Source organism: Corapipo altera, unplaced genomic scaffold (assembly GCF_003945725.1).
Source record: "Corapipo altera isolate COAL_440 unplaced genomic scaffold, ASM394572v1 58, whole genome shotgun sequence".
NCBI classification, from domain to species: Eukaryota; Metazoa; Chordata; class Aves; order Passeriformes; family Pipridae; genus Corapipo; species Corapipo altera.
The window spans coordinates 6,626,200-6,639,295 of NW_020884898.1; the positions used below are offsets into that span (position 1 = coordinate 6,626,200).

The 13,096-nt window shown below is 37.0% G+C and overlaps 1 long non-coding RNA gene across 2 annotated transcripts; it reads right to left on the reverse strand.

Moving 5' to 3' along the window:
* Positions 1 to 4,425: 4,425 nt before the first annotated feature.
* On the reverse strand, positions 4,426 to 8,516 carry LOC113949793. Of its 2 annotated transcripts, none has more exons than XR_003528569.1 (3): positions 8,428 to 8,516; positions 7,932 to 8,053; positions 4,426 to 4,568 (listed from the first exon to the last, which is right to left on the reverse strand). It is a non-coding gene; the product is annotated as an uncharacterized LOC113949793 (long non-coding RNA). The 2 variants fall into 2 exon arrangements; XR_003528570.1 differs by lacking the exon at positions 4,426 to 4,568 and adding an exon at positions 6,170 to 6,282.
* Positions 8,517 to 13,096: the final 4,580 nt, after the last annotated feature.

A 13,096-nucleotide genomic window follows, 5' to 3' on the forward strand; every position in this document is an offset into this window, starting at 1 on the left:
TCTTAAATAGCCCAGATGAGCTGAAACTGCTCCAGCACAGAATTGAATACCCCATGATGTCTTTCAGTACCACACCACAGGCAACTAAATTTAGATGTCTAAATGTAGCAAAACAATTCAAATGCATAAACACATCTATGTAGAGCTGTTCTAGACCACAGAATACCTGGAACACCTGCTTAGAGCTGCCATATGTGACAGCAGATCTGTGAGAGATCTGCAAAGGTCCATCTTGGGATGGCAGGATACCCTAGGACATCTAAAATGCTGTTAGACACCTAATTGTAAGCACTTGAATTGTTCTGTGAAGAGACCATTCAGCTATGAACAGGCAAACAACTGGTGTCATTTGGCAGTTTGTGAGGGCTTTGAGACACACATTTATGTCCAGACTGCTGTTCCTCAGTGGGACTCCTCCCAGTACCTGCAGAACCTATTTTCAGATACCTGAATCCTACTCTGTTCACCTAGATTCATACTAGGTGTATGTAGACAGAGTCAATGCACTTCTGGGAATCACAATGGGAAATAAAATTTATGTTTGAGACATGTTAAGAGTTAATAGAAAATATATGTAAGTTTAATGTAAAAACTACTCTTCCATGGATTTTGACAATGCCTGTGACACATAGAGATTTTTTTCTGCCCATGCCAAAGGCAATGTAAAATGAAGCATTTTGCTGAACTAGTATTTTCTGTTATAAAACTAATATTTTGCAGCAATGTTTTTCATCAAATATGCTGACATATATCTATTTTTAAAAGAAATATATTATTTCTTAGAAAACACTTAAATTACCATACTGTCCACAGTTTAGGAGGGATCATGGGAAGACATGACTTCAGACCTTTCCAATGCCTACATGCTCCTATTTAAGTCTGATCAGTTGACCTCAGAGTAATATGAAGAGATGAGACTGACTTACTCCCCAGAGCGTGGCCTCATATGGACTGGAACAAAGTGGCAAAAAAACCCCACGTAGTAAGCCATGTTTTTACACTTCACCTCCATAAACTCCTATTTGGATGTAGAAGAGAGATTCTGAAAAGCAGGCTCTGCCAAAATCAGGGCACCAGATGCCACACTGGAAAATTGCCTGGTTGATCTGTGGCATTTGGAGGCAATGAAGGGAAAGGCCATTGCATCAAACGAATAGGGACAGAACTGTACAGAAAATAATATGTGGGCACTTTATTGAATTATGATACACTTACAGACCATGGCAATTGGATTTCTCTAAACCTTCTGTACTTGACTTCGTAACTTTAACATTATATCACTATATTTTTTGAAAAATATTGCTGCGAAATATTAATCTAAACAGATTATGATTGAAAATACTTGTTCAGAAAAAAACCACCTTTTAGTGGATTTGCAGAACAAATACAGTCCACATAATAAGATTTCTCCAAAATGAAAAAGATATTTCAGGAAAAAAAATCCAATATACATTCTAAGAAAGTATTTACATTTGCTTTTTTCATTACTGTTTTACATTGTCTTTTGACATATCAGTAATGGCACATAATCACACAGGCTACAGGCTGAGAGATTATATTATAATAAAATGAAAAAATCATATGACGTCCAAAATATTACAGAAATGAATAATTCTGGTCACATTTGGTAGTCAAAGGGAAATTCTGACATTGGCTCCCTGCTAAGCAGAATAGAGAGGAGCCTTTTAGGAAATCTTTATGGACAAAAGGGGGAGATGTTCAGTAGCCCATATTTTTATTTTCTTGTCTCCCTTCCAGGGGAGAATATAGAATACTTAATATTTGGATATTTCTACTTTCAGTTGGGAGAGATAAGATGTATTATAAGAACATAATTTGTGTTCATATTTGTTCTGTTTTCCAGAAAGATGTTTTTCATAATGGATTTTGTAACAGGACCAATAACATCAGATGAGCCCATTTATTCTGGTGTTGAATGTTTCTCTTAAATTTAGAATTTTTGTATTTTTCACAGCACAGAAAACACACCATAGGACTAGATTTACTTCCTCTGTGTGCAGTGGCAAAACTGAAAGTTGGAGCATTATGTGTCTCCTTCCACAACTTGGGAACCAAATTTGCTGAGTGGTCTTGATTTCTCCAGTTTTACATAGTAAAAAACTCACATTTGGCAACTGAGAAAAAAAAAAGTGTCATACAAGACTTCAAAATTTTAATCAATTACTTCATTAGAATCTTTATATTGTAGAATATTGTGTCACTGTAAAAAAATGTTTAGGACATTGCTGTTAGTACATTTTTAAGTAAAATTCCACATATACTTACAAAAATCTCTCTGGTTTGCATTCTGTTGGAACTCTGGTTTAATGGAAAAGTGGAGGTTAATTAAAAAGAACAAAAACTGCTCAATATTATTTCCACATAAAGAAAATATTATAATAGCAAAGTTTATGGACAACATGGGCATGCAACTGACTTTTTAATAGCTACAGCCACCGAAATATGCAGTTTACAACCTTTTACTTGTTAAAAAGTGTAATTCACCTTTAAAAATTCAATAGTGTAGTATAAACATAATGATCAAAAAGTCCACAACTGTGATAACAACTGTGGAGTGATTGAATTATTTCATACATATAAAACACTTGATCATGCAAATTGTGGCTGAATATAAACAGATCAAGAGAACAACTTCATACCTACTGAAAGCATTCCTGTGGTTCAACACTTTCCTTAGTGTAAGGTGATAGAAAGTCTACACAAAAAGAGAAAAAAACCTCCTGATGGTTTCCTGGAAAACCCCAGCATCTGGGGAAACATTCCCAGAAACTGACAGAAGGATTAAAACAAAGAAAGGAGTGATAGGGAGACAACATGGCCTTTTGTCCGAACATCTTGGCTGCTGGGAACTCTGGAGGTGGACCCTTGGGCCTATTTCGTCTGTCTGTCACCCCAAAATTAGTTTATTGACTATAGCCATTTGAACTGCTTAAGAAAAAGGTATAGAAAGAGATTGGACAGGAGCAAAAACAGGGGAGAAGTTCCATCCACTCTATGGAGGTAACCAATTGGCTGCCTTTTTGTCCCTCCACCTCCTCGGGATACCTTGGGCTGAGTGGTCACTCTGTACACATACACTAACTTTACTTTTGCTCCATAGCACTTTAAAATTTTTACTTATTACCTCATTGTAAGTTGCTTTTGCTCTAGTGTGTGTGTGCCTATGCGTGGCTTTATTATTACTGTTACATAGTTTGTGTTTTTGCAGTTAGACCCTAGTCCAGACACAACAAACCCCATAAATTGTCACAAATTTGTATTAATAAACCTGTTATTTGGTGAACTATTAGAGTGACTCTGTTTTTAGGTGCTGACAGTTTCATCAATGGTGAAATAACTCATAGGAGAAACCTGCTGAGGGATTTTCCAACTTCTATTAAGTGCAGCCCTTATATAAAAAGGTATCAAATGTCCTGTCTGTCTCGGTGAACCTGTTAAACCAAGGGTCTCATTAGGTGAGATGCTAACAGGCTGTTTTCGATATTAAAAGGCTTTGATTTCCTGGGGATGGGGGAGGGGGCAATGATAGACAAAAAATAAATTAATACAGGTTGGACAGTAAATTCCTCTTTTCTGCCCCTTTTAACATGACACTTAGAAAGGGACCACAACTAGTTAGTTACAGCACTTTATTAGGGTGACCCATCCAGTTCCAGAAAAAGAACTAAATATCAGCCCTAGTAGCCTTATTCTCCCATATATACCACATGAGCAAATACAGAAATAGAAGAATATTAATATTGTACAGTAGGTAAAGGGGAATAGAATGTATGTTCTGAAGAATAAGAAAAATATCCGGGCTGATGGGGGAATCAGGACCACTTGGTTTATAAAAGTATATAAAGGTACATAAAAAGAGGGGGGGGGGAAATCCTAATCCTAGTAAAGATTTGTTTAGCAATACTGCAGCATGAAAATGAACACTCTCTCATGTCTCCTCATTGAGTCAAAAATAGTTATTATATGCAAAAGTATACAAAATATCACACTGTGCAGCTACAAGCTCAACATGGTTTGCTTCTCATCAATCTCAAATCACATCCACTGTATCACTTTTTTGGAAGGCATGTTCATTTAAGGTCCTGGAAAAATTATTAAGATTTTTATCTTTCCCTTCACTGAAACTAATTAATATAGGCTCTACTAAATATTTAAATTACTATTGGTGAATGATTTTCATGTTAATATGTGTTTGATTAATTTATTTTACCTAGTCATTTTTACAAGTGAGGTGTGATTATCATGCATGAATCAATCTCTTTTGAATATGTACTTCCAATACACTAAGTGGATGCAGTAAGTCACTGTGAACTGCATGGTTTTGGGGACACTTTTTTCATAATAGCTGTGAAAGATAATGTTTGCAATCAGTTTTCTTACAGTGTATTTTAACATTCAGTTTTCTGTCTCTCCCCACTTTCCACTTTCAGATTCCATTGCTTTTGGTCTGTTAAAGGAAAATTTATTTGGTAACAGTCTTCAGATTGATGGCAGAGCTTGTACAAGATGACACATTTCACAGTAAAGCTATTAATTACCACCCCTGGCTGTTCAGGGGGAAAAACAAACATGAATCTGCCTTAGAGTTCATGTACATTTTGTTTAGTCAGCATCCTTTGGCAGGAAAGAGAAATGCAATGGACTGTTCAGTGAGCTGTTTACACTTTGCGTTATACAGAAAAATAATCAATCTTTGACACAAAGTAAACTATTGGAGTAAAGGTGGAGAATCATATTCTGGGCTGCATGAAAAGAAGAGTAGTTAGCAGGTACAGGGAGGGGATTCTACTCTGCTCTGGTGAAACCCCACCTGCAATGCCTCATCCAGCTCTGGGACCCCCCACATAAGAAGGATGTGGAGCTGTTGGAGCAAGTCCAGAGATGGGATAGAAGAATTATCAGAGGGCTAGAGCAACTCTCGTATGAGGAAAGGCTGAGAGAGCTGGGGGTGTTCAGCCTGGACAAGAGAAGGTTCCAGGGAGACTTTCTAGCAGCCTTCCAGTACCCACAGGATCTACAAGAGAGCTGAGAGGTACTTTTTACAAGGACGGGACAAGGTGGAATGGCTTTAAACTGAAAGAGAGTAGGTTTGAATCTGATATTAGGAAGAAGTTCTTTACCATAAGAATGAGTCAGACACTGGGGCAGGTTTCCCAGGAAAGTTCTGGGTGACCCACCCTTTGAAGTATTCAAGGCCAGGTTGCATGGAGCTCTGAGTAACCTGGTCTAGTGGAAAGTGTCCCTGCCCATGGCAGAGGGATTAGAACTGGATGATCTTTAAGGTCCCTTTCAACCCAGTGCATTCTATGATTCTGTGATTTTATTAAAGTCACTAGAAATCTTGAGTTATTTCTTCGTTTCTAATTAAACAGACAGGTCTCTGATTGCTACAAAATTCCAAATAATAGGCGAGAACACACTGTCTTTACATACAGAATGCCAAAAACTGAAGGGACTAAAAGCTGAGACATGTTTCAGGAAATATGGTTAAAATTTTATATTTAGATTAAATACTTATAAGCATTGAAGTTCACTGAGTTTGGGTATCCAAACAATTGTGTTGCCTGTCAAAAACAAGTTTAATATAAAAGTGAAAGTAGAGCAAAGATCCTTTTCAAGGTTCGCTCCTCTACTTACTAGATGATTAAAGCACGTAGAAAAAAATAGGACTAAATTCTAAAATCAAGAAATCTAAAACTAAAATTTATCTAAAATTTTTTAAGTGGAGGTTGCAGATAGAAGAAGTGTAAGGATGGGAAAGGGTAAAGGAAGAAAAGGAACAAGGGAGACAATCCCACTGAGTCACAAGGTTCAGGGTGGACCCCCTTGCCAAACTTAGCCTGGAACTTGACCAATGGTTTAGGCCTAAAGGTTTAAACAGCACTTAAGTTTAACAGCACTGAATTGATAACTGAAGATAAGAAATTTAACAACAGATTCTATAGAATTTACTACAAGCACAACAGCAACTCGCTTATAGGCCTAAACCACATATGAATCTAATGTACTCAAGAATAGCAGAGAGCAACGTTCACAGTATCTCTGCTGTGGCATATTCACATTCACACACACACAGACCTAAAGAGTCTGTACAAGGCAGATCCCTGTGAAAAATTCCCCTCCAGTTCAGTGAAGTACTCACACTGGATGTCTTTGCATCTTCTCAACGGGCAAAGGGTTGAGCCTTAAGGAGTGGGGGTATCAGCTGGGGCTCCGTCATTGGAGTTCTCCAAGTACAACAACCTTGGGAGTTCCCCAGCCCTCAGAGGGAGGTTGCTGGTCACAGCCCTCTGCGGTCCAGGATAGCTCAAAGGGTCTCATTTAGGACCACAGCTTATAGGGTCACAAAAGAGTTGGCTTTAGTCGTAGTAATTTTCCATCCTGGCTGCAATTTAGGTCAGTAACTTTCTTTGAAAATTCAGTAACAAAAATGTTGTTCCACTTGGGCTGTTATTCAAAAAATAAGTTTCCAAGGCTGTTTAATAAAAAAACCTCAGGAACTCATTATACAGCACTGGTTCCTGGGAGCAGACAGTGCTTCTGATAAGCTCAGGAGGAGCTGAGCCCCACGTGCTGTTCATCAAGGCTGAGGCCTAATGAGCATTTCTAAGATCACAGTATGGCCCAAGGGGGTGGTGGAGGGGTGTTGTACCACCACAGTATGTTTGTGTAAAGTGTGTTGGAATGCTCATGACATTTATCAAGAACTCAGCTATTATCTATGTTTGAATGAAAACGAATTTTATTGACTTGCAAACAAGTGGCCTGGGAACATCCATTCTTCAGATCAAAAGCTGTGCAAGAATTATACCTTACTGTAAAATGTGCCAATTAAAACATAATACACAATTACAGTACATATAATTTTAGCTGCAGTATTTCATTACACAATTTTTGCAAAATAGTTTTAATTATTTGGCTGATTTTTTAATCACTAATCTCAAATCTTTAGAACTAGTCAAGTTGAGAAAACAATTGCAGTGATCAAACAGAAGATCCAGATTTAAAATACTAATGCTACAGTTTTGACATGAATTCTGATAAAAGGATAATTGAGTACCCCAAGTAAAACATTCTGATATTTGAGTTACATGTAGAAAATATCAAATCTACCTTTCTCTCCTCTTCAGCAATCTGCCCTTAGATGTAGCATTAATGAAGATGCCTAATTATATTGACAGATAAGAAAAAGTATGACATTTTCTCTTTCTCAGAGATTAAAGACATGTGTACTCTAAAAAACACAGCAGTATATCAAAACCTGATGATGACGATGATGATTGTGATGATGATGATTCTTCAGCTCAGAGTTCTTGACTTTTTTCACAATTGACATTATGTTTAACACATCAGTCTATCAACAGAATTTCTTCCCAAAGTGAAAATGGTATTTAATAATACTTCTGTATGATTTTTACCACAAAAGGAAAATTATTATTATTATTATTATTATTATTATTATTATTATTATTATTATTATTATTATTATTTCTTCTTAGTAAAACAGCTTCTGAAGAGTGAGGCCACAAGACCTGAATTCTGATGTAACTCTGTGGTTGTTTACTCTGTGCATTAGGCAAATGAAGCTGTCTGGCTGCTGCTGTGTACAGTTTCACTTAACTTAAATTAAAGGAAGAGATTAGAGTATGTTTCCACAATCAGGCTGATTTGTAATTAAGTATAAAACTGTTATATATACAGTATTTATAATACTCTGTGGGAAAAAAAATTAGAAAAGATTCCCTATAACAAGAAAACATCTACAGGATCTGTTTTGGTGTGATAGGAGAGGCTAAAGATGCTTTGGGATTATTCAGCGATTTATACTGTCTGCCACTGAAACAGAAAAAATCAGTAGCATATTTAAAAATATATGTATAATAAAGTGCAAAACATAAAGTATCTTCTACCTTGTCCCACTGAAGTGTCTTTCAAATGACATTTTAATGGGCTCCATTCACATAAAACTTGTTTTCTTCCATATCTATAGTGCTGCATCATCTTCAAATACACATTTCTTATTAACACAAAGCTGCAATCCAGAAATGTGCAAAATATATTGAAAGGCTGAAAACATCACTTCCTCCTTTCTAAATATACAAGCAAGACATTACTTACCATATGATTCAAAACATAAAGCATTACTCCAATTTAATATAAAAACATTTTTAGCCATAAACTAATTCTGTGCTATACATTTTTAGCCATAAACTAATGCTGTGCTATAATATTTACCAACAATAATGCATTAATTACCACAGCCACAAGCCTGTGTTTATGTGAATTCTAACTATCAAGGGCAATCATAGCTCTATATCAGTCCTAGTTAAATGAAACCCCAGTTTTTTACTATAGCAGTTCATTACTATAGCAACCTCTGAAATGCAAAACTATAGGAAAATTTACAGTATCACTGCTGGGAACAGAAATTTCTAAGTATGCTTTTCCATGTAATTTTCCTTTTCAACAGTCTTCATCAGCTTCTGTGACAGAAAAAAAAAACAACCTGAAATGTGAGTAAAACAATATTCTATTACTTTAGGGCTTTTGCTTGTTTTGGTTTGGGGGTCAGAAATTTTTTTTAAATATAATTATTTAACATTCTTCTTATCTCTTTTAAGAATGGTTGTCTGTGGTGTTTTTGCATTCAGAACTGGCAATTGTTTCCCCAAATGAAAATAATACAGAATGTGACTTAAGTTTAGAAAAATATATGAAAACCAGAGAGCAAGTAAAAAGAAAATAGGTGTAGGCTGAAGAGCAGGTATGAACCGCCATCATCAAAAATCAGAGTACCACAAAGATTCTCATCAGTCAAGGACCTGCTCCCAAAAAATACTTGTTTCCTGGAGAAGAATGTTAAAATAGTGTCTACTTGAGGAATTTATAAATAAATCCAAGTATTCTCATGCTTATTCTAAAGAGATTGGTATTATCCTACCGTAGAGCAAGCTCTGTGTCTGTTGACAGGATGCAAATGTTACATGTTCTCTAGCAACTATAATTCATTACCTCTTCTTCATACGAAGCAAGATGTGTGCTACACATTTAAATGAGTTCTGTGTCTGCAACCCAAGCAAGAGAAATATGCAGTTCCTACAAGCCATAAACCTGGCCACTACAGTTGTTGAATGCATTTATTGATTGCACAAAGTATGAAGAAAAGAGTGAAAGGATGGGGGGTAAAAAGCAATTCATTGTCACTAATTCTCAGTTGAGAGGTGATATGATGTGTGCTGAACTTAGTGGAAGTTAAGACAGATCATCTCCAGTTGCTCTTTGACTTCCTTGAAGACACAAATTACTTGCTCGTATATCAGGCAATGGGCACAGGGAACTACAGGGACAGAACTGCTATTCTTAACTCAAAGATGCAAGAAGTGTCACAAGAACTCCCTCCCCACCTTTAACTTTTAATGTAACGAGGAGAAAAATGCAGGAGCAAGAGATATTGTTTGAATTTGAGACACTTCTGTAATTCCAGTACTGCCACTCTATAATCTGGACAAGGCTTGATAACTCAGCACTTCTTTTGTAATAGTCTTTGCTCATATCTTCTCTTAGAGAACAATTTAATAAACAATATCCATTACAAAGGCAGTGAAACACTTATGTTAACTGTAGCTCAAATATGCCTTTCTTACAGAAAGACATTAATATCAGTGACAGCTATAAACCATATGGGGGTTTTTTGATTGGGTTTTTTTCCTCCTTCTTCTCTATTTTTTTTTCTTTTCTGGTGCTATAATGTATAAAAAGGGAAAAAAATACAAAAGAATAAAATACTAACAAAGCAAAGGTACTGAGAATAAAATTAAAGTTTTTTTTTTTCCACACATAGTTTTCTCTTTATTAGCCTGGGGACATGCCACTCTGCATACAAGCAGCCAAAAACTTGTGACAGAGTTCTCTACTTTGTGTTTAGTTACCTAATTTAGCTACATATGGGTACATGTTTTCTTTGTTATTCAATGAGAATCAGGACATAAGAATACTTCTCATTTCTCTCAATACTACACTACACATCATATATATCTAATATATCTAGCATATACAGAGTGTAAACCAAACACAAAGCTCTAAAATAGCAATGTATAAATGCCAGCTAAATGTTGGTTAAATTGAAGTGTTGATCTATATCCATCATGTAACTAGAGTACATAGTTTTTTGATTTCCTTTACAAAAGTAAAAGTTTTGATGAATGATTTACAAATGAAAGCAATCAAGCAGAAGATAAAAAACATCATTAAAGCCTCAGGCAGATGATAACTCAAACAAATCCATATTGTTTGCTGCCCTGCATGATTCGCCTTTCAAAGCACCAGAATCTGTGTGTTCTGCTTTTGAATATTCAAAATAAACTTCCTCAGTTTTTATAGAGAAGAGAATTTATATTCAGGAACACAGGACAGAAGGGCCATCTTGCCAGGGAGCATGGCAGGATGGGGCTCAGCCCAGGTGGGGAGTAACAGAATCACAGAATCATTTAGGTTGGAAAAGATGTCTGAGATCATCAAGTTCAACCACTGACCAAACATCACCTGGTCAACTAGACCAGAGCACTGAGTGCCACATTCAGTCATTTCTTGAGCACTCCCAAGAATGGTGACTCCACCACTTTCCTGGGCAACGCCGTTCCAATGCCTGACAAATCTTTCTGTGAAGAAATTTTTCCTGACATCCAACCCAACCTGATGTCCCCTGGCACAGGTTGAGACCGTGTCCTCTTGTCCTGTCACTCGCTGCCTGGGAGAACAGGTTGAAACCCCACCTGGCTACCATCTTCCAGAGGTTTCTAGAAGGTGATAAGGTCCCCCCTGTGCCTCCTTTTCTCCAGGTTAAACACCTCTCAGCTCCCTCAGCCCCTTCTCATAGGACTTTCTCTCTAGGCCCTTCCCCAGTTCCATTGCCCTTCGCTGAACTTGGTCCAGCACCTCAATGTCTTTCCTAAAGTCAGGGGCCAGGACTGGACACAGTTAGACTTGCAGGGTCTAACAAATAAAAGACACACCTGAGTGGCAGGCCCAGAGCAAGGATTCTTTGTGAAAGAGGCTGGGCAGCAGAATACAGGTCTGTGAACACATTCACTACTTTTGTTCAGATAAAGCCAGAAGAAAGGTGAAGTGTGTAAGGATTTACACCAAAATAAAAGTTGTTCTGAGAATATAACATTTTCAGAAAATCCTTTGGGTGTTAAATTAGATGGTGTTGGAAAGAGACATCTTCTTTTTTTAATAGACTGTGGATAATACTTTCCAGTAAGGACCTTAAAAAAACCCCAGCTATTTAGATTATCAATGGGTAGTTTAAGTAGGTTCAAGTATTTCTTCAAGTGAAAACAGTTGAAAACTAATGGACATCCCCTCTAGTGGAGAAGGAAAAAAAACACAATGGCACCCAATTGAGTTCAATATAGCAACATTTAGGATGGGGAAAAGGGCCAACATTTAACACCATTAAAGCATATGAGGTTCCTGTACATATGATGTGAGAGAAGAAAATATCTTGAGATTATGTTTAAAAACATCTGAAACCCCAAAAGTTTAAAGTTCTGTAAACTTGTTAATATCTAAAAATATCGACTATACATAATGAATGACAGAACAGTACAAAAGGGTTTGCCTGTACCCAGTAGGCATGATCTCCACAGTTTACTTCTGTATGAATAAATAATGAAAACTTCCTAAATTTAGAATAATAAAACCTTTCCACTAGGCCAGCTATCTAAGCCCATGGGCCGGAACTCTTGTGTTTTGCTTTTTTTTTTTCCCATTGGTAATGAAATATTTTATGTAAACCAACAGATTATACAAAAATAGCCTCTAAACTTTCTATTGTCTCTTTCCTTTATTCTCTCTTTTCTAGCTGCAGATAGAGGCACAGGAACAGTTACTTTACTGTTTTTCCCCTCATGTTTTTCACTCAATATAAACTGTACTAGAATGTTATCAGCTAAGATAATGCCCTAGTGAAAGCTCAGGTTTCTGATGAAAGCTCAGATTTCTGAAAAACATAGACCTTTTCCTCTCACTGTAAGAAGCTCCTCTGTTATGAATCATCTCATTAGTCTTCACACATATAATGTGCTAACAATCTAAAGACATCTTTAAAGAGAACAGCAGGAAGGACTGCAGAACACATCATCATCAAAACTGAGGTCTTTAGCAAGACATGACAATAGTCTTTGTCCCATCTCCAAAGTCTGTCAGGGATTCCTCAGAAATTTCCAAGGCCACACACACCCAAAAAAAGCTCTGGCTCTAAATGTGATGCTTTGTGTGCTGCTCTGATTCCTGATTTTCTGACCAGTAATGCCGATAAGGATCACAGATGTGTTGTAACTGGCAATAAGAAACTGCTAAAATGTGCATAAATATTAATAGATGTTATTTGCCTGCAAGACAGTTACTTCCTTTCAGGTTTGTTTTCTGTTAGCTCAGTGATTTTAGGAGTTTCAGCAGACTCTAAACAGCCCTTCTCATACCTAGGTTGTTTTAGTGGTTGCTTGCCTGCTGTACCTATCAAAACTTTCATTCCTCTTTGTACTATCCCATCCCTTCTTCTTGTCATCTGCCTTCCTGCTGTGCAATCTGGAAGTTATTTTTCCCCTGACAAGTTCAGTTCCACCTAGGTGAGAACAACTCTTCCATTCATAGGATTCTCCATGATCGAATCAGCATTATTTTTTAAGAGGAATATAATAAACCAACAAATTCCATAGTGCATGACATAATGTATCAATGGATGCTTCTTTTACAACAGCCCAATAGTTGGAAAAAGGTAGCCTGGTTAGTAACATCCTGGGGAGCTTCAGGCAAAATGCTCATTTCATGCAGAATCCCAGAATGGGTGATGTTGGAAGGGACTAAAGTGGGTCATCTGGTCCAACCTCCCTGCTCAAGCCAGAGCACGTGGCACAGGACTGTGTCCAGATGGCTCTGGAATATCTCCAGAGAGGGAGACTCCACAAGCTTTCCACATAATACACATGGTAATTTCAACTGAATGAAGTAACAGAAAATTCCAACAAAAATTTCCTTAGAACTTTTATTCCCAGAGAGAAAGCTGTTCTAA